At 39.2% G+C, this 22,767-nt stretch overlaps 1 protein-coding gene and 1 long non-coding RNA gene across 2 annotated transcripts in view; one reads left to right on the top strand and one right to left on the bottom strand.

Annotated features, from left to right (window-relative positions):
* rgp1 (GP1 homolog, RAB6A GEF complex partner 1) overlaps positions 1 to 206 on the bottom strand; it is a 37,130-nt gene extending 36,924 nt beyond the window's left edge. Inside the window, exon 1 of the mRNA XM_028801425.2 lies at positions 85 to 206. The gene's annotated coding sequence lies outside the window, so the exon portion shown is untranslated. The remainder of the gene's footprint in view (positions 1 to 84) is intronic.
* Positions 100 to 22,211, top strand: LOC127527787 (uncharacterized). Its single transcript, XR_007934909.1, has 3 exons — positions 100 to 169; positions 20,922 to 21,208; positions 21,633 to 22,211. It is a non-coding gene; the product is annotated as an uncharacterized LOC127527787 (long non-coding RNA).
* The last annotated feature ends 556 nt before the right edge of the window (positions 22,212 to 22,767 follow it).

A 22,767-nucleotide genomic window follows, 5' to 3' on the forward strand; every position in this document is an offset into this window, starting at 1 on the left:
CAGCCCGTTCTCTAATTTGTCCGTTTCAGTATCCTCACCAACCCTGGCTTCTTCCCAAAGTGTAACTTGATTAAACAGCAATACCTCAGGCGACTTCAGATGGAAACGCTAATCAGAGTCCAAGAGCAGCCCAAAGGGAGTGCAGCCACGGGACCGGACAAGCAAGATGGTAAGGCAAAACAGGAAACAAGCAGCCAGCAGGACGGGAGTAGTGGCCGAGCATAATCTTACCTAGAGTTTTATGGTTCGACGACCTAGGCGCGCGACACTGACAGCTGTCTGACTTCAAACGAATCGAGAGGGTTATATTTGGAGTCAACTACAAACGTGATATTAATTAAAAAGAAGAAACTGGCATCTGTTGCGCTGTGCTCATTTTCATATTTACGATTTGAAAAACTCAGGGTGCACTGTTAGCAATCCAGCATGTTAGCGCTATTACCTTGCCTGAACTCGAGGAAACAGACATAAGTCTATTGAAGTTCACGAAGAACGAGTTTGTACAGATAAAACTACGATAGAAAATGCGCGTTTACTGCTTTTGGGTCATTAGGAGTGCTAAGGTGGGGATGGATAACTAGTTTATAACCTGTGATGACTGAAATTTTAATTATCCGTTTACAGTTGCCCGCCAGTGTTTGAAGTGGACGGAATCCATTGGGACAGTTCCGTTACTTCTAAATTTTTAATTAAAGCGTCCCCTCACTTCTTATACCGTCCCGTTGTTTTCAATAATAGGCAGCGTGCTTGTTGTGTGCTTTCAATTTTAAGATTAGAAGATCCTTTGTCACTTGTTTGTCAAATCCTTGGATGATACGTCAACTTTAAATGCAGCAGGCATTCTCAGATTGGCGGATTATGATAAAGTGGGATGGGCTAATTGGTCCGTGTTTAGTATTGTGTATCCTGTCGACTAAAACACACTCATGAGCCGCTTATCCTGGGGAGTCTTCCAAATGCCAAATTGAATATGCCGCGATATAAACGCTGCCCTACCGCCGCCCGTTGTCTGGGTCACGGGAACATCTCCAAAACAACAAATATAATTTGCCTTCGTCCTAACTACCTCTTGTCTGCGCTTTAACTGTTCGCTCTCTTTTCAACCTGATGCTGTCTTCCTCTCGCTCCAGCACAAACTACACTTTCCCCCACCCCATTTCTCCACGCCTCCATTAATGAATTAACCCTGTTCCCAGTCACTCAGCACTCTCTCTAGGGAGGTGCCCCAAGCCCTTACAAAAAGTGTTCCCCAAGACTCCACCCCAACACTGCTTCCACTCCCTACAGCCCATGCAGTGGCAACACACGTCACAGTAGCAGTGTACGGGGAACTTCAATATTCCGTAAAATGTGTTGGGGGGTGGGGGCTATTTTTATTGTGTGTTTTTAATCCCACTAGAAATTCTGAAGAAACTTAAGGGGCATTCTAATATTCACAAATATGTTCAAAATTGTTGATTATATTATCAGAAAGACACCATACCCATTCTGCTGCACATTTTCCTAATACAACAATAGGATGAAAAAGAAAAGTAAAAGAATTCCAATCTAGTAATGTAAAACATCAAATTGACCATAACTGCAGGCGCTTTGATCATGGGAAAGGCACAATATAAATAAAGAATGATTGCAGCGCTGGTGCCAGGTTCCAGAATGGAATCTTTGCTCTTTAAATGGCTTTTTTTAGGTGGTAAAAGGACCATTTGATGTTGTCACACTAGATGGAATTCTGTTTATACAATATTGCAGGCTTGCCATTTACATAAGCTTCCAGCCGCTGGCTTCAAAGCTGCTCATTTGCAAGATGGAATGCCAATTTATCCCATGGGTGACTCAACCCCGGCTGATGTAAGTTGTCAGCACTGTTACTTAGCCCTCCCTTCAAAGTTACGGTCTCCAGTGATCATTTCCAGTTACTTGAAAAGGTGCACAACTCTATCATACGGCTGGGTATACGGCTGGGTGGTCTTCATGTCTTGAGTGCTTTGTTATTAAGTGGTGCAGCAAAGATGTTGAGTGCTGCGTTGACAGATGGTGGAACATGGATGTTGAGTTATGTGTTGCCATTTGGTGCAGCAGAGATGTTAAAATTATTCACTTCTGTGCGGTGATCTGCTGAAGTGGGCAGGCGAGCTTCTTTGTGTGGAGCTGCAGATGTACCAGTTTCTCTGCTGTTTTCTTTCACTGAACTGACGCTGCAAATACTGTTCCAGGTCCAGATCACAGCTTTGAGGATCTCCCTTCTTTGTTGCTGTGTAACATCTCTGCAATCTGCCTTCTCCTTTGCTTGCATAGTTTTACACATGGCTCCTGCTTCACATGGCTCATCAGGAGTCAGTGGCAATTCAGTCTGCCACACTTTGTCCCAGCTCCATAAGCCAAAAGTTCCATCAGATGGTGCATTACCAGGCCAATGGACCTTAGCAGGTGGAGAAGTTGGTGGAGCTGCAGAGGTAGCAGTGTATCAGTTGTCTTCCCTCTGGTACTGATGCTGCAAATGGCATTCCAGGTCCCTGATCTCAGCCTTGAGACTCTCCAGCAACTCCTCAAAAGTAGGTCCATTGCAATCTCTGTGGTACTCTGCACTTGTTAGGTCTTCTTTTCATCCCATTTCTCACACCAATTTAGTGCCGGCACCAAGTGCTAAAATGGAACCTTTACTCTGTAGAATGGCTCTTATAGGTGGCTTGCTACCCATAAAAGGACGACTCACCATCACCTCAATGGATTCATTCTGTTTGTGACTTTGCAGCATTGCTGTTTTTATGGTGTCCCTGCCACTGGCTCTGAAGCTGCTTATTTCTTTGATGGAATGCCAGCTCATACTATGGGTGACTCATCCTTGGTTGATGCAACTTGTCAACGCCATTACATTATTAATTATTATTATTATAAATCAGAATTTTCTCCATAAACTATTAACTATAAAGTCTATTGTGGGTTATATATTCAGAAAATTGACAGAGATGATCATCTGGTAACATAAATGACCATTTTTTGTTGATTAGACTTTCTGAAAGGAAAAGTAAAATGATTGTAATCCAGAACCCAGAAATACTTGTACTATGTAAAATGACTTTATATGTATTGGGACTTCTCAGAAATAACAACAACACAAAAATAATAATTAAAAAAAAGTTTCTTTCTCATTGTTGTTAGTGTTTGGGTTTTACAGTAATTTTTATTTTTTGATCCCATATTCTGAGTGACTTTTGATCTTTCTGGCAGAATCAGAAGAAGTTTTCTCATCCACATAGATTTATTACTCTTGACTTCTCCAGATTGTTCAGCAGTTCTTGTTGATACACTTACTGTGGTATAGATTTTTTTACAGATTGAAACAGCATTGTAAACACTAAATATGTATCAGATTCTTTGAATACTGTATAACCAATTTTGCTTGGGCACAATTTTTTGTTCAAGAGTAAACATAGTGAAATATGTTGAGCTTTGTCAGTAGTTTGACTAGTAAATTTGAAACCCAACAATGGTCTTTTTTGTCTCCATGCCAGTAGACACAGTCTCACAGTTTTGCTTGGTTGCAGTATATATCCATGGTAGCATATCCTTCTGAGAAAAACTAAATAAACAATCTGTCAGGAATGTCAAGAGAGAAGCAATGACACCATTGCCTTTTGATATTATTTGCATTTTCGAAATTCTTAACAGCATCTACCTTCTGTCCATTCACAAATTCAGTCTGTTCTTGTTATCCAAAGGTGTTTACTAGGCAAGTCTGATTTTTGAAGGTTAGAGTAGTCCCTAGAACATTAGAAACATTTAGGCCAAAAACAAAGCTTACCAGTCCCATCCACTTAACTCCTCCAAAATAACATCAAGTCCAGTTTTGAAGGTCCCTAAGGTCCTACTGTTTACCACACTACTGGGTAACTTATTCCATGTACTGTATCTATGGTTCTCGGTGTAAAGAAAAACTTCCTAATGTTTGGGGTAATTCATCCTAACAATTTTCCAACTGAGTATCTGTGTTATTGTTAAACTTACTAAACTAAGTTGATCCTTCTTCTATAATAAGATAATGTTTGCCATTGTCCAGTCCTTCTGAATATCCCCAGTGCAGAATGACCTCCTAAAAATAAGCATCAAGGGTTTATATATGTACTAATTAACTTCCTTATGAGCTTGAGGATAAAATATTATCTGGCCGTGGTGATTTGTTTGATTTCAGCCTATCTAATCCGAGCAGCACTTCTCTCTCTACAATTTCCAAATCACTCAATTCGTAGTAGTCCCTGTTACTACTGGGAGGTTATCTACTTTGTCATGTGAACACCTCAAAAATGTGAGTTTAGAGTATCTTCTATTGTATCTTCTATTTTGCTCTGTATATTTAAATTACCCTTTACTATTCATGATGTACTTCACCTCCTCCATGACGATCTTTCACTACTAAAATATTGAAAGAATCTTTTTGGGTTGTCGTTTGCCTTATCTGCTATATTCCTGTCTAACTGTCTTTTAGCTTCCCTATTATCCTTCTTGATGTTTGCCCTCATGCTCTCATATGCGCTATGGTTAGCATTAGAGTTATTAGTCTTTACACCTTATACAGCTGCTTTTTTCCCTTGTGCTTCCTTTGCAACACCTTATTAACCTACTATGGCTTTTCTTTTTAATGCCCTACTAATTTCATATTAGGGATGTGCCTATTCTGCATTACATGTAATTTAAATGTTTTTAAACCTGTTCTGCTGCTCTTCAACTATCTACACATTTAAAAGCTTCTCCCAGTTTAGGTGTTTTAACATACTTAACTTAGTGTATTACCATGTGTACAGCCTTGCACACTTGCCTATACCTTTTGCTACTGTTATTTAATACTTTGTGAGATCTGCTTTCATTGGGCACACATTTGGCTTTCAGTGCTCTCCGTATGTATCTTACCCGTGTTTTCTTTGACCTAACAGTTAGAAAGATAGAACTTAATTTTTTCCCCAGGGAAAATTTGGCTTTTAACAGAATCACTTGAAATAAATAAATACATAAATAGATAGGTAAGTAAATATTAAATAAATACACACACACACACACTTTTCTGTGAACACACACTGGAATAACTATAAAGCAAGAAAATTCAAAAGAAAGAAAAGTTATGACTTGGCTGTCCCAGTCCCAGTGAGTTGTTATGCAGCTTTATTGCTGTTGGTTGCATTTCTTGGTACACTTCTGATGAATGATTTGTTGGCTGAAAGTACTCAGTGTTAGTATGTCAGAGATAAACAGTGCAGAATCAATCTGCCAATCCTGTTGAGTTTATTCCACAGTAGAATGTGGAAAATAGTTATTTTATAAATTTATAATACTTTGTGAAAGTGAGGAACATCTGATAACCATGTGCATACATTACAGCTACACTACCAGTCAAAAGGATTAGAACACCTCAGTTTTTATGGAAATATAACGCAGTTTAATATCTTAATGCAGTGCTTCCCAAACTCGGTCCTGGGGACCCATTGTGGCTGCAGGTTTTTGTTCCAACCAGATACCTAACCAGTGAAAACACTTAACAACACTGATCTCATTTAATTAGCTGGAATTTTTATTTCTCTTATTCTATATTCACAAAAGCACAGCAACATGATTTTTACATTTATAAGACAGTTAGAAATATTTCTGCTTTTGCTAGAAATTTAAATGTTTAACTCTCTTTTGTTGATTTCATTATATGTTGCCCATTCCCTGTGCAGTTTTCCCACTTTTTGTATCTTGTTAATGACAATTATAAACGAGCAGAGCAGACACGCTGGCAAACAACACAGAGTAATCAAAGGCTGCAACTGCTTTAGCGTCAGACCCTCTAATTAGTAAATAATGGATTAATTAAAGAATTAGAACACCTGGAAAGAAGAACAAAAATCAACATGAAAATACTGTTAAAAAGAAAAAAAATACATTATTCCCATATAACTGCTTCGTACATTTAAATTTTTTTTTTTTACCAAATTTTTTTATTGCTCCCAAAAACAGAACTTGGGAAATACCAGTTCACTTAATTCGCCCAGGAGTCCCATTAAAAACAGAAGCTGGTTTAAAACAAAATCCTGCAGCTACAGTGGGTCCCCAGGACCGAGTTTGGGAAGCACTGTCTTAATGTTTCATGAAATCAAGGCCAAGTACAAATAAACAGTGGCAAATAGTAAAAAAAAATTAGTCAAGGAATCATTAAGTGTACAAAATTTTATTTCAATTTTTGATTGATCAAAATAGCTACCTTTTGCTGATAGTACAGCCAAACTGTGGTAACCCTTTTGATTCAGAATGCCAGTCACTCTGTGCATGTCATCAACTCTGTCTCAAGCAAAAGACCCCCAGACTATCATACTTCCTCCTCCATGTTTGACGGTAGGCGTCACACACTGAGAAACCATCCTTTCACCAACTCGAATGGCATACAAACGCTCTGCATGATGATTTCAAAGATTTCAAATTTGGATTCATCGGTCCATAATACTTATGGTATTTCAAGCCCGTATTTTGTCTTTTAAGGAACTAGGGGGCTTCGCTTGCCAATCCCCGTGTTTGGTTTTCCAGATACTGTACACACTTTTAAGATTTTTTTTTTCTTTGAATTGTTTCTATTTCATTAGTTTCACTTCATTTCAGAACTTCTGTAAAAATAATATTTGGAGTCTTTGGAGTCCCAATATGCTGAATCTTTTAAATGAGGTCAGTGAGACATGTGTTTAATGACTTTGTACCATAATTCAGGATAGGTTTCTCTGTTAATAATTTTTTTTGCAAAGTAACCAATAAATGCATGTGAGGTAAACCCTATTTTTGAAATTCTCTGACTTAAACTTCAAAGCCTTACAATATTTACATACTTCTGACATATCACCTACTGTATGTGCATATATTTGATCTCTATTCGCCTTTTCGTTATTTCTCAGAGTAATAATTTCCCTTTGTTTACGCTAATACGATGTTTGCTGTCTTTGTTTTGACACTGTCATTTTTTCTGCTTTCATATTCTGTATTTTACTTAGCATGTGTATTGCGCCTACGTTTTTTTTTTTTGAGTCTTTTGAATTCCAGTTTTCATTATCTCTAACCTGCTCTGCATGTGTTTGGCCCTTTTGTTTTTTAACCTCTTTATGACGTTTCACTTTGTTTTCTACTCTGTCTTTTATTTCTGACCTCGCTTTGTCCTGCTTTTTTTTAATGACACCTGGTCCGTGGTGATTATTTTCCCTTTTTCAAGTAATAATTTCTGTTTGTTTACACTACTGCGATCTTTACTTTCTTTTTTTTTATACTTTCTTATTTTCCTACTTTTATACTCTTTAACTTTCTCCACATGTGTATCACACTGGTGTTTTTTTTTTGAGCCTTTCAAATTCCACTGCTTTCTTAATCTCTAACCTGCTCTGCATGTGTATAGCGTGAATGTCTTTATAAAGTTCTACTTTGTCTTTTACTCTCTGTCTTTTAATTCTGAGCCCGATTGGATGTGCTTTTTTCAATTCTACTTGTTCCGGGCTGATAATTACTTTCCTTATTTTCTGAATTTACACCTAGATTATTATTTTTCTTTTTTGCTCTTTTTTCTCTCCAACGCTTTTGAGTCTCTTTTCTCCGTGCTTCTTTCTTCTTCGCTTAGTCATCGATGTTTCATTCATAACGTATTGTCCTTATACGCTTTATATGCGCTGAGACCCTGGATCTGTGTGTGCTTAAATCCTTTAGACGACTGAATGTTTTGCTGCCCGTTGTCTTATTTGATATTGGTTGTAAGTACGGCGTGTCTTGCAAGAATCTCATGTTCTATGTAATCGCGAGACAGTCCTGGGTCAATCTCTTGGCCCAAGTCTCATGTTTAAGGTCCCCATGAGACGCTCTGTGGCCATTTTCTTTTGTCTCGCAGGTCTTTTAAGTGTCTTCTGTGATCTTAACATGAAGATCACATCTCGTCTCTCGTCTTTCTCTCACAGGATTTTTTTTTATAATAGAGAGATGGCTTTCTTCCTGCTACTCATCCTATCAAACCTGTAGCACAAAGTCTCCTCTTCACAGTAGAAACTGAGACTTGCTTTATTCCACCACTGTTAAGCTGTACTTGAAGCTGTTGTGCTGCGAGGCTCCTGTGATCCCTGGTGACCCACAGAAACTTGTCTTCTGATTGGCTTGAGACTTTGCGCCTGCCAGATCTCCTCATATCAGAGTTTCTTCCAGTTTCCATTTGTATTGTGTGGGACACCACTGTCCTCACTGACATTTTGATTTTTTTTTGCAATTTCTCTAAATGAAAGGCCTACACTTCTAAGGGTAATAATGCTCTGTCTCATTTCATTTGTTAATTGCCATTTACATTATCATTGTAAATTACAACTGTCTAGGGTGTAGTAACACAGTCTATTCCAACTCTGCTTTAAGACAGGCTAGAGGGTTTTTAAGTAATCAACAGAAGTTGCGACATCTGTGCAATTTTTTGCTTCAATTTGCAAGGCTTCATTTGCTGCAGAACATCTGTAGTGTATAAATAATTAGTTGTTCCCTGAAGAAGGCCCATGTGTAATATTCTGATATTTGCTTTTTCAGTTTTTGCTAACTTTAAATTTAAAATTGGCAATTTACCGCTTACATTTTCACCATTTTAGGTCATTCATTACATTTCAGCTGATTAAAGGTGAAGTAAAACTGGAAAAACTGAGGTGTTCTAAAACTTTTGACAGGTAGTGTACCTTCTGCATCATAAAGTGATACAAAGCAACAAGACTAGCAAACAAGTATTTATTTTACATTTTATTGTTTAATTAAAGCAATAATTATCATAGACCATATTTTATTTTCATATGAGACAGTGAAAAGTTATATAAGAAAGTACATTGCTTGTTGCATTTTCCCTGTTTTTTACAATGGAAATGTGCGGCACATGTAGGCTTAGAAGTGGTCAGTTAGGTCTGAACAGGAGAAAACGGCATTAAGGGGAAAAAAATAAGGGGAAAGGGGCAAGGGCCTGAGCCACTGTAGCCATCCCTTTGTGCTCATCTCCTACTGGAAAGCAGTTTATAGAAGTCACAAAAATCACTTAGCCCAACTATAAGTCAAGGACATAAGATGTCAAATGATTGGAGTAAGTGTACCGTCTTCTGTAGTGGCACAGACAGAGCCAGTTTGTAATTTGCACTAAGAAAAAAGAGAAACATTCACAAAGAATCAAAAGCCTTAATAATTCTCCAAGAAAGTATTTACAAAATGTATCTTATATAACTGTGATTGTTGTCTGTATTTTTTTTTACATAACCAACATGATTACTTCAATCTTTTTAGAGGTTTGAGTTTCTAGAAACCACTGTTGCTGTGTCCCACAACTTCTTTTTTCCACTTCACACACTGGCGGTGATTACAGTATACAGTTAAGAGTTTATCACAGGGCTGTGAAAAAAACATTTGCCCACTTCCTGATATTCTCTGTTTTTGTGTCTATTTTGTACAATGAAACAAAATTCAGTATTAAAGAATGGGAAATCTGAGTGAACCCACAACGCAGTTTTTAAATGATCATTTCCCTTTTTCAAGGAACAAAGTTATCTAACATCTCCATTACTCATATAAAAAAGTAATTACCTCCATAATTTTAAAACTGGGTTCGCAGCAACAATTACAACTATGATGTCAATCTTTTTGACATAAAATATTTCGTGTGATTGTTGTAAAAGCTTAGCCCATTTTTCTTTGTAGAGTTGCTTTAATTCAGACACATCGGTTGGTTTATGAGTGTGAACTGCTTGTTTCTGAACCCGCCACAGCAAAACTACTGGGATTAAGTCAGAATTTTGGTTAGGCCACTCCAGAACATGAATTTTGTTTCTTTTGAGTTGTTCAATTGTAAATTTTCTTTTGTATTTTGGGTTATTGTCCTGATGCATAAGTTCTGGTAAAGTGCAGAGTTTTTGGTTTCTTCAATAATGGCAGATTTTCCAGGTCCTAAAATAGTAAACATCTTTACACCATCATGCCACCACACCCATGTTTTATTGTAGAGATGATGTTCTTGCTGTTGATTGCAAGCCAAATCAGGCCCCATATCATTCAAAGAGTTCTACTTTTGACTTGTCTGTCCATAGCTCATTATTCCAGAAGGCTTTGAGGTGATCTAGGTGTTCTTTGGCAAATACACTAATGTTACTCTTGGATGGCAGAGGCTTTCGCCCTGCTACTGTTCCCATTATTCCCATTTTGATTCTTATCTCTTTCTCATGATGGGGTCATGTACAATGACCTTGGCCGAGTCTCATTGGACCTTGGATGTTCTTCTGGAATCCTCTGTGATTTCTTGAATGAGTTGTTGCTTTGCCCTTAGGGTAATTTTTGGCTTGTTGACTTTCCTGAGCAGATTCCCCAATGATCCAAATGTTCTCCTTTGGAAAGAGTGGCACTCTCTGTGGTGTGCTGGAGCCTTTGACATGGCTTTGTAACCCCTTTCTGACTGGTAATTCTCAACAACTTTTTTGCCCTTATCTTTTTTTGTAATTACCTTTGGTCAAGGCATAGTGTTCTTCTAGAAACCTTGTGGTGACAACTTTACTCTCATTGTATTTGTCAATATATGGGGAGTTTAACTGTGTTTGCTAAGGTGAGTCAAATTATCAATTCAACTTGGTCAGCTGTTTCAGTGAGCAACTAAAGTGGCAATTACCCTTATACACGGGTAATACAGGTGTTGGATAATTTTAATCCTTAAATGCAGAATGTATTCAGGCCCCTTCACCTTCTGCATAGTATATATTTTGTGTTGTAGATTCCATTTTAAATGGACAGATTTGCCATTTTTATCCCATCAATATGCGCTCAATAACCCACAATGACAAAGTGAACACATCTTTTCATGATGGTTGCAGATTTATAACAAATCAAAAACTGAAACATCATATTCATATAAGTATTCAGACCCTTCCTTCAGTACTTTGTACCAGCCCCTTGGGCAGTAGTTACAGTTCTGAGTCTTATTGGTAAGTCTTCACAAGCTTTGCACATCTGGATCTGGACAATACTGTATAGCCCATTCTTCATTGCAGACCCCCTCAAGCTCCATTAGAGGAAGCTCATGTACGCTGTCATCTTCAGGTCACTTCATAGATGTTCTGTATGGTTTAAGTTTGAGCTTGGTTGAGCAACTCAAGGACAGACTTGTCCTGAAGCCACTCTGACGTTGTCTTGGCTATTCGTTTTGGATCTCATCATACAGAAAAATATTTTTTTATCGTACTCTCAGAGTCCTTTAAATGCTGTTTAGCAAACTCCAAGTGGGCTCTCGTATGAATTTTACTTGACATCGGCTTCTGTCTAGCCACTCTACCATAAACCCCTGATTGATGGAGTGCTGCTAAGATGGTCATCCTTCCAACAGGTTCTCACATCTCAGCAAAGGACTTCTGAAGCTCAGTTAGTGTGAACATTGGGTTTTGGGTCACCACCATGACTAAGGCCCTTCTCTTTTGGTTCCTCAGTCATCCTGGATGGCTGGCTCTAAGTTGAGTCCTGGTGGTTTCACACTTCTTCCAGTTCACGATCATTGAGGGCACTGTGCTCCTGAGAAAACTCAAAGCTTTAGAAACGGTTTTATGCCTTGAACTTCATGGCTTTTTTTTTTTTTTTTACCTAGGAAAGCAAGTCCACTCTGTCTGAGTGACTATCATCTCACTGCACTAATGCCTACAGCAATAAAGTGTTTCAAGGGGCTATTCAAAAATTACATATGATCTTCTCTGCTAAGAAATCTGGATCCATGACAGTTCACATATCACTCCAGTAGACCACTGATGATGCCTTCACCTTGATCCTACATACAGTACTGGCCCACCTGGACAACAAGAGAGGGGAATTATATCTGAATACTATTTTTAAGACTATAGTTCTGTAATCAACACAATGAACCCCTCTAAACTAATTACCAAGCTCAGGGACCTGCATCTGAACACTTCAGTGTGCAGCACTAGTTTTTTAACTTCCTGACAGGCAGACCCCATGTAGTTTGAGTGGGTGACCTCACTTCATCTTCCCTCACCCTCAACACAGAAGCTCCACAGGGATGGGTGCTGAGTCCTCTACTGCACTCTTACTACACATATGACTGCATGGCTCTACGTGACTCAAATATCAATGTTATATTTGCTGATGGCATAGCAATGGTGGGCCCGATCTCTTACAGCAATGAGCAGATTTATCTGGAAGATGTGGATAGCTTACTCCTGAATGTCAGCAAGACAAAGGAATTGATTGTGGACTTTGGGAGAAAACAACAGAGGTACTACCTCCCCCTCAACAGCATTCATGTGAACAGAGTGAACGGTTTTAGATACCTGAGTGTTGACATCACAGAAGACCTAACCTGGTCCCACCATGTTGACTTGGTGGAGAAGGCACAACAATGTCTTTACCACTTCAGGGTTTTTAGGCTTCCCTGCCAGCTACAAAAGAACATCTACATGCCCATCATTGAAAGTATTCTGACACAAAACTGTCTGGTTTGAGATCAGCATGCAGTTGAACCACAAGCCTCTGCAGAGAGTGATGCAGTCAGCTGAACGCATCACTGGGTATGCACTCTCTAACATCCAGGGCATCTACACCAAGCAATGTTGGACCAGGGTAAAGAAAATTATCAGCAATGCTAGCTTTCCCAACATTTTCCTCTTCTGTACTGTGGCCAGATAAACATTACTGCTGTCTAAAGTCCACTTCAGAGAGTCTGAGGAGGAGCTTCTGTCCACAGTTCATCTGCATTCTGAATAGAGAAAGTGTCTAGAACTACATGAGGCCCTGTTGTTAGCTCTCTTACATTAAGTTGTTTATTTAGTAATTATTACTGTCACAAATTTAAAATTCTATTAACAATTTTTTTTACTGAAATTTATAAATGCCATGTATTATTCTTATTGTCCTTTTGTCCTTTTGGGATTCAGCAACTAAACATTTCACTTCATACTGTCCTATATGTGACAAGTACAAATCCATTTAATTTGATTTTGATTTGATTTTGTCCTAGTATGCAGTGTGAATTGTGAGACTTTATATACACAGGTGTGAGTTTCTAAACAATGTCCAAGCAATTCAGTTTGCTACAGATGGGCTCCAATCGAATTCTAGAGAAATCTCATGGAGAATTTAAGGAAACAGGATTGGCTTGAGCATAATTTGGATTATTCACAATGAAGGGTCTGAATACTTTTAGGAAAAAAAATGTGATAAATTTGTAACCCTTTCTGAAATCGTGTGTTTACTTTGTCTTTATGGGTTACTGAGTGTAGATTCATGGGAAAAATGGCAAATGTATCTATTTTAAATTACATTTACAACACAAAACATGAAAATGAAGAGGTCTGAATACTTTCTGAACTCAATGTATAGTCAAGACCAGTTTAGAAATTGGATTATATATTTTCTCAGGTTCCCTTCATTTATGATCACATTTTGCTTAAGGATCTGATAACATTCATTGTGATAAATATACAAAAATGGAGGACATTAGTAAGGGGGTAAAAACTTTTTCACACCACTGCATATTGTTGATGTTTTAGATTTCTTCTTTATCCAGCACAATTTTTTTTGGTGTCATTTTGTACATTATTTGTTTTACCTTATGGATTATTTGTAAATTTTCACCGTGCTCAGGTGTAGCAAGTGAATTGTGCTATCTGTTTCATGTTTTTAAAGTGTCCAGGAATTTATATTGGTGGACAAGTTAATACTGGAAATGCCTAAACAGTTAGCATTGATTTGCACATACGTCCTGCACCTATTCAGCATTCACTTAGCACAGATAAGCTCAAGTTCAAACCAAGAATATCTCAGCATTGGCCGAGGCTCGCTATTCAACTCTGTAATTTTACCAGGGCCTAAAAGCAGCTCCCACTCATGAAGTGTCCCTGCTGGGATTTGCTTACGTGCTACTCCTTGTTTAGACTGCTACACTTCAGAATACCCCAACAAAAGCCAGGATCGGCTACTCCTGATGGGCTTTTGTATCCCATGGCTACCTTTAAAAGGGCCACACAGTCTAACAGAAGCCAAGGGCTAATCCCTGCCACTGATAGTTCACAACCTAAATGGACCCAACTTCAGCAAAACAATACTCAAAAATATTTAAATCATTATGTTTATTTGAAGGAGAAACCAGGTGTAAATGTTAGATATGAAAACATACAACCTGAATGATTCAAATCAGGGACACACAGCAAGCTTTGTTTCAGATGGCTATAGATTGGTTGTTGCAGTCTTTGTTTTCCTAAACCGGGTATAATGCTTAGGAGCAAAGGGGTGGTCTGTACTGTAGATTGCAAAGTCTGGCCGAGTGGTCTCCTTTTTGGCAGTTGTTTCTCTCTCCTCCCTACTGATCCTCCTTATCCTTATTTGAAAATCCTTTTGATTTATATAATCCTTTTTTTTTTGTAAAAGTGAAGTTTTATTTACACACTATAATATACAATCCACTACAATTCTTTTATACCATACAACAAAAAGAGTTTTGTTAAGGAACAGTCATTTTCCAAATTTTATCTCTTACTGGAATCCCTCATCCATCATCCCTCCAAAACCTTGGACCAAACATCCATACAGTACTACTCATTTAAATTTTGGACTTAAAATCAATTCTTATTAAAGCCCTATTTTCCATTCCCCAGTATCCACAAACCTTTCCATCTTTCCTTAGCAGCTGCAAAACCCCACTTCTCAATATTTCTCTAAATTTCCCCTTCTAGCTCCTTTTCCAAATTTACAAGCCTCTTTATCGGGATACAGCTGGCATCCCATACGCACTTCTTTGCCAGGCTAATAATAAGCCATATCCAAAAGGCTTCCCTTGACCTTCTGCCATTTCCAACTACGCCCTCCTTATCCTTATTTTAAAATCCTTTTGATTTATAGAGTCTTGCAGACTGCCTTATGTAAGATACAAGGGGGCTCCGCCCCCTGCTCGCTTCGCTCGCCTACCCCCGGCGTTTTGAACCCGTGCCCGCTGGGCAGCTACGTGTCCGGATGACGCACGTTTAATACGGAGCGTTTGCCCGTGTCATTCTGGAGTCCCCCACTGGTAATACAGAGCTTCGTCCGTACTATTACGCGGTGCATTTTGGACTACTGCGGACCCCGTAGTTTTTCTCGTTTCAGTTTGTATCTTTGGTCAGTTGAGCTCATGTTTTTCAAGCTTTTGAATTCCGGTCTTCATTATCTGTAACCTGCTGTCCATGTGCGTGTCCCCCTTGTTCAACCTGTTTATGACGTTTTACTTTGCTTTCTACTCTGTCTTTAATTTCTGACCTAGCTTTATTCCGGTTTTGTTTCAATGACACTGGGTCCGTGGTGATTATATGTAAAGGAGGCAGTCTAATTTTACACTTTTGACAACTACGTGTAAATTCATTATTTGTATTGCCAGTTGTTTCTTCTGGGAAGTTAAGTGAATGACAATGATTGCAAATGACATTCATTAATCCCAATGAATTTTCCTCAATAGTGGACTCATTATTGAAGGCGTTGTCAGCCAAGTGGCGTAAGCATTTAGCAGGTGTCCAGCGTTGATGTCCGCGACGGGCATGTTTTGCTTGTGGCGTTTGACTGACGCGTTGTTGCATGTACATTATTTGTGACGCGCTATTTTGTAGTTTTAATTGATTTGCCACCGCTTTGCGAAATAAGGAGGATCGCACTCACAGTTAATATGTATCCTTTTCTGCAGTTGAACGGTTAATAGTGCTTTATTGTAAGGAGATACACCTATACTCACACCTATGCTGCCTAGTGTGAAGGTGTTCAGATGACGTATGTTTAATATGGACGTTTCCTTTAGAAATGTGGTTTTGGGTGTCACTTCTTATTGGGGGTTGAGGATTGTTGTTGCGCGAGCGTCTTCTTTCTTTTTGTGTCCCATGGGCTTGACACCTACGCCGACACCCATGCTGCCTAGTGTGAAGGTGTCGAAGTTCACTTTAGAATATGTGGCTTTGGGTGTCACTTCTTATGGATGTGTGGGGGGGATTGTTGTTGCGCGAGCGTCTTCTTTCTTTTTGTGTTCCTGTGTCTTGTTTGAATCCCCCTCTTTGTGTGTGTCCCGTCCCTTGCTTGTAGGGTCTGTGGGGTGGTTTTGTGTTCTTTTTTATTGTCTTCCATGGGCTTGTTGAATCCCCCTCTTGGTGTGTGTCCCGTCCCGTCCCGTGCCGGTAGGGGGGGGGGGGGGGGGGTGGTCGTGCCTTGCCGTTGTGCGCTCGTCTGTTCTTTTTTTTTGTTGTGTTTAGTTTCGTGTGCAATGTGTTTTGTGCTTTGCCCGCGGTTGAGTACTTTTTTATGTGCCTTTTCCTTTTTTCGGTGCTTGTGTGACTCCTTTTTGTATGTGCTCACTCCTTTTTTCTGTGGTCTTGTCCGCCACTCGCGGCCCCTCATCCGCCTTTGTCGCCCTCTTTTGTCCGCCTTTCTCCGACTCTCGCGGACTCTTTTTGCGCCTGCGCCTCTCACGGCCCCTCATCCGCCTCTCTCGCCCTCTTTTGTCCGCCTTTCTCGGCTCCTCAGCCGACTCTCGCGGACTCTTTTTGCGCCTGCGCAGTACGTCTTTTTGCAGCTACGGCCCATGGCCGGATGTGCCTGCGTCCATCATCCGGTTTAGCATTCTCGGTTAGTAATATAGATTGCATCAGTCAAAAACTTCGGACAACCACTAAGTTCTCAAAGTCTTGTTGATTGCTGATTAAGTTGTTTTTGGTTAGACATGAAACATGTTACTCTTACAGAACCAAGCCTCCATTTCACATATTCTTACAATCATAAACATATGCATTCTACTAAACAGTAACACTCTTTAACAATTGTATACTGTACTATTTTTCAAGAATTTCTGTCTATGTCTATTTTGCATACACTGCAGAATTTTACCTAGTCCCGGATTTGACAGTCTTGGAAACTCCCTAATGAATATTAATAACCTAATGAGCTCATTTGTACCTGCCTGCTATTTCACTTATAGAACATTTTGATTACAGAATATCAGTTTATGAATTCTGAGGCATTGTTATAGTCTTGGTCACATAGTTTAGGAGCCATTATCTAAAATGAAAACACACTAAAATCATACACAAAAAATTAAATATTTATGGGCTGTATTTAGCATACTGCTAATTGTAAAAGCACAATTTTCCAACAGCATTGCACTATACAAGAAGAGGTGAATTCAGTTTTAGCTTAACTGAAAGGGAATTTTGTTTGTAACATTTGTAACTTCGCTTGTGTATATGACAATAATCTTGAACTTCACATTTGTAATCCTCTACTTCCAATTTCATATATAACTAAATGTCTCCCATGGCTCCGCCCACATAGTAGTGAAACAGGACCAACTTTAGAAATAAATAAAAAAAATAAAAAAAAAATGTTATTTGTATTGAGAAGAATTTATATTGATAGCTTTCATATCTGATGGACTCTTGATATACAATATTTTTGGATTTGCTATTAGGGGTGAAAATGTAGCTGTGGTCTCTTTGCCAAAAATGTAAAAAGTTGGCAAGGTATCTCTGGCTAAGCAGAAGGTAAGTACGCTCCAATTCCAAATGCTGGCACCGTATCTGATTGTGTTCAGCTCTGATGGGAAAGCGTCCCCCGTGTGGGGAGAAGAACACATGGTCGTGACATCTCTGCCAATGAGCAGCTACCCTCTAAAACACACGTGATCTCTCTCTCAAAACCGTCAAATGTTACTCTTTAACAATCTGTAGATTATAATGTCTGCTGAACAAACAGGTATCGCTAGCTAAGCAGAGGCAAGGAACGCTCCAACACGTGGCGAGAGGTAGAGGGACTCGAACAGAGGTTGGTGCGTGAGTGAGGAGGGCCCCACCCGGTTCCCTACTCCTGAAGTCCCGCCTCCCCCTCCCCATCCCTTTGGCCCGCGGCCAGTCTCTCGGATTCACGTGAATAAATTGGTACCGCAAGCGAACTATGATACTTAGCGCAATGACAGACGTCGCAAAATCAACTGGAATGTTCAAGCAAATTATAGAAAAAAAACCCAACCTAAATCCGTTAAGTAGTTCTCTCGTGAAAAGCAGACAGACAGATGTTGGATTTTATATATACAGTGGTGTGAAAAACTATTTGCCCCCTTCCTGATTTCTTATTCTTTTGCATGTTTGTCACACAAAATGTTTCTGATCATCAAACACATTTAACCATTAGTCAAATATAACACAAGCAAACACAAAATGCAGTTTGTAAATGGTGGTTTTTATTATTTAGGGAGAAAAAAAAATCCAAACCTACATGGCCCTGTGTGAAAAAGTAATTGCCCCCTGAACCTAATAACTGGTTGGGCCACCCTTAGCAGCAATAACTGCAATCAAGCGTTTGCGATAACTTGCAATGAGTCTTTTACAGCGCTCTGGAGGAATTTTGGCCCACTCATCTTTGCAAAATTGTTGTAATTCAGCTTTATTTGAGGGTTTTCTAGCATGAACCGCCTTTTTAAGGTCATGCCATAGCATCTCAATTGGATTCAGGTCAGGACTTTGACTAGGCCACTCCAAAGTCTTCATTTTGTTTTTCTTCAGCCATTCAGAGGTGGATTTGCTGGTGTGTTTTGGGTCATTGTCCTGTTGCAGCACCCAAGATCGCTTCAGCTTGAGTTGACGAACAGATGGCCGGACATTCTCCTTCAGGATTTTTTGGTAGACAGTAGAATTCATGGTTCCATCTATCACAGCAAGCCTTCCAGGTCCTGAAGCAGCAAAACAACCCCAGACCATCACACTACCACCACCATATTTTACTGTTGGTATGATGTTCTTTTGTCTGAAATGCTGTGTTCCTTTTACGCCAGATGTAACGGGACATTTGCCTTCCAAAAAGTTCAACTTTTGACTCATCAGTCCACAAGGTATTTTCCCAAAAGTCTTGGCAATCATTGAGATGTTTCTTAGCAAAATTGAGACGAGCCCTAATGTTCTTTTTGCTTAACAGTGGTTTGCGTCTTGGAAATCTGCCATGCAGGCCGTTTTTGCCCAGTCTCTTTCTTATGGTGGAGTCGTGAACACTGACCTTAATTGAGGCAAGTGAGGCCTGCAGTTCTTTAGACGTTGTCCTGGGGTCTTTTGTGACCTCTCGGATGAGTCGTCTCTGCGCTCTTGGGGTAATTTTGGTCAGCCGGCCACTCCTGGGAAGGTTCACCACTGTTCCATGTTTTTGCCATTTGTGGATAATGGCTCTCACTGTGGTTCGCTGGAGTCCCAAAGCTTTAGAAATGGCTTTATAACCTTTACCAGACTGATAGATCTCAATTACTTCTGTTCTCATTTGTTCCTGAATTTCTTTGGATCTTGGCATGATGTCTAGCTTTTGAGGTGCTTTTGGTCTACTTCTCTGTGTCAGGCAGCTCCTATTTAAGTGATTTCTTGATTGAAACAGGTGTGGCAGTAATCAGGCCTGGGGGTGGCTACGGAAATTGAACTCAGGTGTGATACACCACAGTTAGGTTATTTTTTAACAAGGGGGCAATTACTTTTTCACACAGGGCCATGTAGGTTTGGATTTTTTTTCTCCCTAAATAATAAAAACCATCATTTAAAAACTGCATTTTGTGTTTACTTGTGTTATATTTGACTAATGGTTAAATGTGTTTGATGATCAGAAACATTTTGTGTGACAAACATGCAAAAGAATAAGAAATCAGGAAGGGGGCAAATAGTTTTTCACACCATTGTACATAGAGATGACATATGTGGATATTTTTACTTTCTCATATACATAGTATAGACATAGCATAGGAATTGACCCTGAGCTTTTTGATTAATCTTGATATTTTAGACCTTCCTGAGTCCAAAAATACCATGTATAGAGAAAGTATAGGAGTCGTGAAAAAATTCAACCTCAATATTTCGATGAATCTTGACATTTTAGATCTTCCTGAGTCCGAAAATACCATTTCTGAAATTATGTGTCTGTGTGTAAACACGATAACTTGAAAATGCTTTAACATAGTCAATGAGATTTTGTAAACCAGCTTTATATTAAAAATAAGTAATCCTATGAACTTTTGGACTACTTCCGGCAACCGGAAGTAGTACTTCAACTGAATACTTTCGAGAATTTGGTTATAATTACAGATAGATGATTCAAATTTTGTATAGATATTTATAATGATAAAAAGCAAAGAGATATGAAATTTGAGAAAAATTACTCAACTGGAAGTAGTATTTTATTTAAACAACTTTCCAAATTTTTTGTATCATGGAAATACAGTATGTGTGCACGATATTAAAAACTGTATTCAATATAATGCATATTCTTTCATCCATCCATCCATTTTCCAACCCGCTGAATCCGAATACAGGGTCACGGGGGTCTGCTGGAGCCAATCCCAGCCAACACAGGGCACAAGGCAGGAAACAAACCTGGGCAGGGTGCCAACCCACCGCAGGACACACACAAACCAAGCACACACTAGGGCCAATGTAGAATCACCAATCCACCTAGTCTTTGGACTGTGGGAGGAAACCGGAGCGCCCGGAGGAAACCCACGCAGACACGGGGAGAACATGCAAACTCCACGCAGGGAGGACCCGGGAATTGAACCCAGGTTCCCAGATCTCCCAACTGCGAGGCAGCAGCACTACCCACTGCGCCACCGTGCCGCCCATATTCTTTCAATAACTATTATTAATTTTATTTTAATTTATACATCATCAGTTTAACAATAACATGTAATCATTGAACATGCCATGCAAATATAAAGATGTAATGGCAAAAATAAGCTGCTATGTCCCCATCGTGTTCCTGGTAATACATTTAATTTTAATATATATTTTTTTATTTCCGCCATTATTATCATAATTAAATGTAGCTAAATGCAGTTTTACCTATAACAATTTATTGAAACAAGTATTATATAATAAAAAACACTTTTTATATGTTTTTAGAGAGGAGTCAGATGAGGTGGCTCGGGCATCTGATCAGGATGCCTCCTGGACGCCTCCCTGGTGAGGTGTTCCGGGCACGTCCAACCGGGAGGAGGCCCCGGGGAAGACCCAGGACACGCTGGAGGGACTATGTCTCTCGACTGGCCTGGGAACGCCTTGGGATTCTCCCGGAAGAGCTAGAAGAAGTGGCCGGGGAGAGGGAAGTCTGGGCATCTCTGCTCAAGCTGCTGCCCCCGCGACCCGACCTCGGATAAGCGGGAGACAATGGATGGATGGATGGATGGAAGGTGACTATAACTCTTTTTACTTTGCATGTAATCTAGGTAATGCATATGTAATCATGAAAAAATTCCACCACCATTTTTGACCTCCGTAAATGCGAAAATACCATTTTCATATAAAGTTTGATTATAAATAGAGATAAATAATTGTGTATTGATATTAGCAATTAGTTATGATGAGAAACAAACAGATATGATATCTGAGAAATATTGCACAACTGGAAGTGGTTCTGATGACCTTTTCCTCTCTCTCGGTATATGAGCACACTCCCGATTTTTTTTTTCTATAGCACCCACATTATAGAACACATTACGTCTAGTCATCACATCAGCCACATCAGTTATGCCTTTTAAATCTATATTGTTTTCTTTGTCTTATAATTGATCTGTTAACGTGTTCTTTTGTATGTGTTTCTCTTGTCACAAAAAGACTCCAGACAATCAAAAAGACTTGGGGCAGCCACCCATATATTATGATCCTGGCTGCAAAAGGTTGAAAAATGATTGAGTAGTTTACAAGACTGAGTCCAAAACAGAACTGAATACGTGGAGCTGAGATGGCGGTTTTAAGGGCTGGTGGAGGAAATGATGTCATCTATGCCGGAACCGGAAGTGACATCATCAGAGGCGCCAGGACCTGGCAGGATTTCCCGGGAATAGTCTGCAAGGAACTCAGAGAGACAGTCAGCACACTCCGCCACCGCCTGGTCTGATGTAGTATTACACTTACTCAAGCCCTTTAGCTGCCTCCTAATCGCACGTGTGTGATACTATATTCTTCTTGTGTTGTATTATTTTATCTTATTAATTTTTTAACGTATATATACTCCTGTACAGTACTTTGATCAACCTTGGTTGTTTTAGAATGTGATTTATAAATAAAACTTACTAACATATATTGGTAAAGCCATCCACTAAATTAGTTAATGCTTATGTACGTGATTATGTACCTGTGAGATTTCAAAGTGTAATTTTAACTTTAATGTTGCTACGCTGTCTATTACTTGCCTACCAGCTCATTACTTTCTGAATTAATGTTGATGCACATGCTTATATACTGTGATGGATGGCTGAGATGGGTTCTGTGGAGTAATGTCTTATTCATTGTAATATTTAATATTAATTTAAATTTATAAGTAACTGCAAATAGAAAAGCTTGGCAGTTACGCCAGGAAGAAAAGTAACAATAGAAGCAATACAGTATGGTATAGTTTTCATTTTTAAGTTTCTGAGTCATCTATTTGTCCATTTGCAAGGTCAGTATCTACTTGTCCTCCAGACTTATTTACCAGGCAGGTACAGGAATTTCTTGTACGTCATATATTTACATCATGTATTTACTTAAATCAAAGGTTAAAGCTTCCATAATCATATTTTGGCATTGCCTCTTAAAGTTATAAAAAGCCTCGTACAAATACTATCAAGGAAGGCTACAGTCACATATGCAAATAAATAATTAAATAAAAAGTGCATGGATGAACTGCTGGCCCTCTCGTGATTATTTCCTGACAGCTGGCATGGATTATCCTTTACCTGGCCCTGTCACTCTCATAATGAATGGAATC

The sequence above is a fragment of the Erpetoichthys calabaricus genome, chromosome 5, assembly GCF_900747795.2.
Source record: "Erpetoichthys calabaricus chromosome 5, fErpCal1.3, whole genome shotgun sequence".
NCBI lineage: Eukaryota > Metazoa > Chordata > Cladistia > Polypteriformes > Polypteridae > Erpetoichthys > Erpetoichthys calabaricus.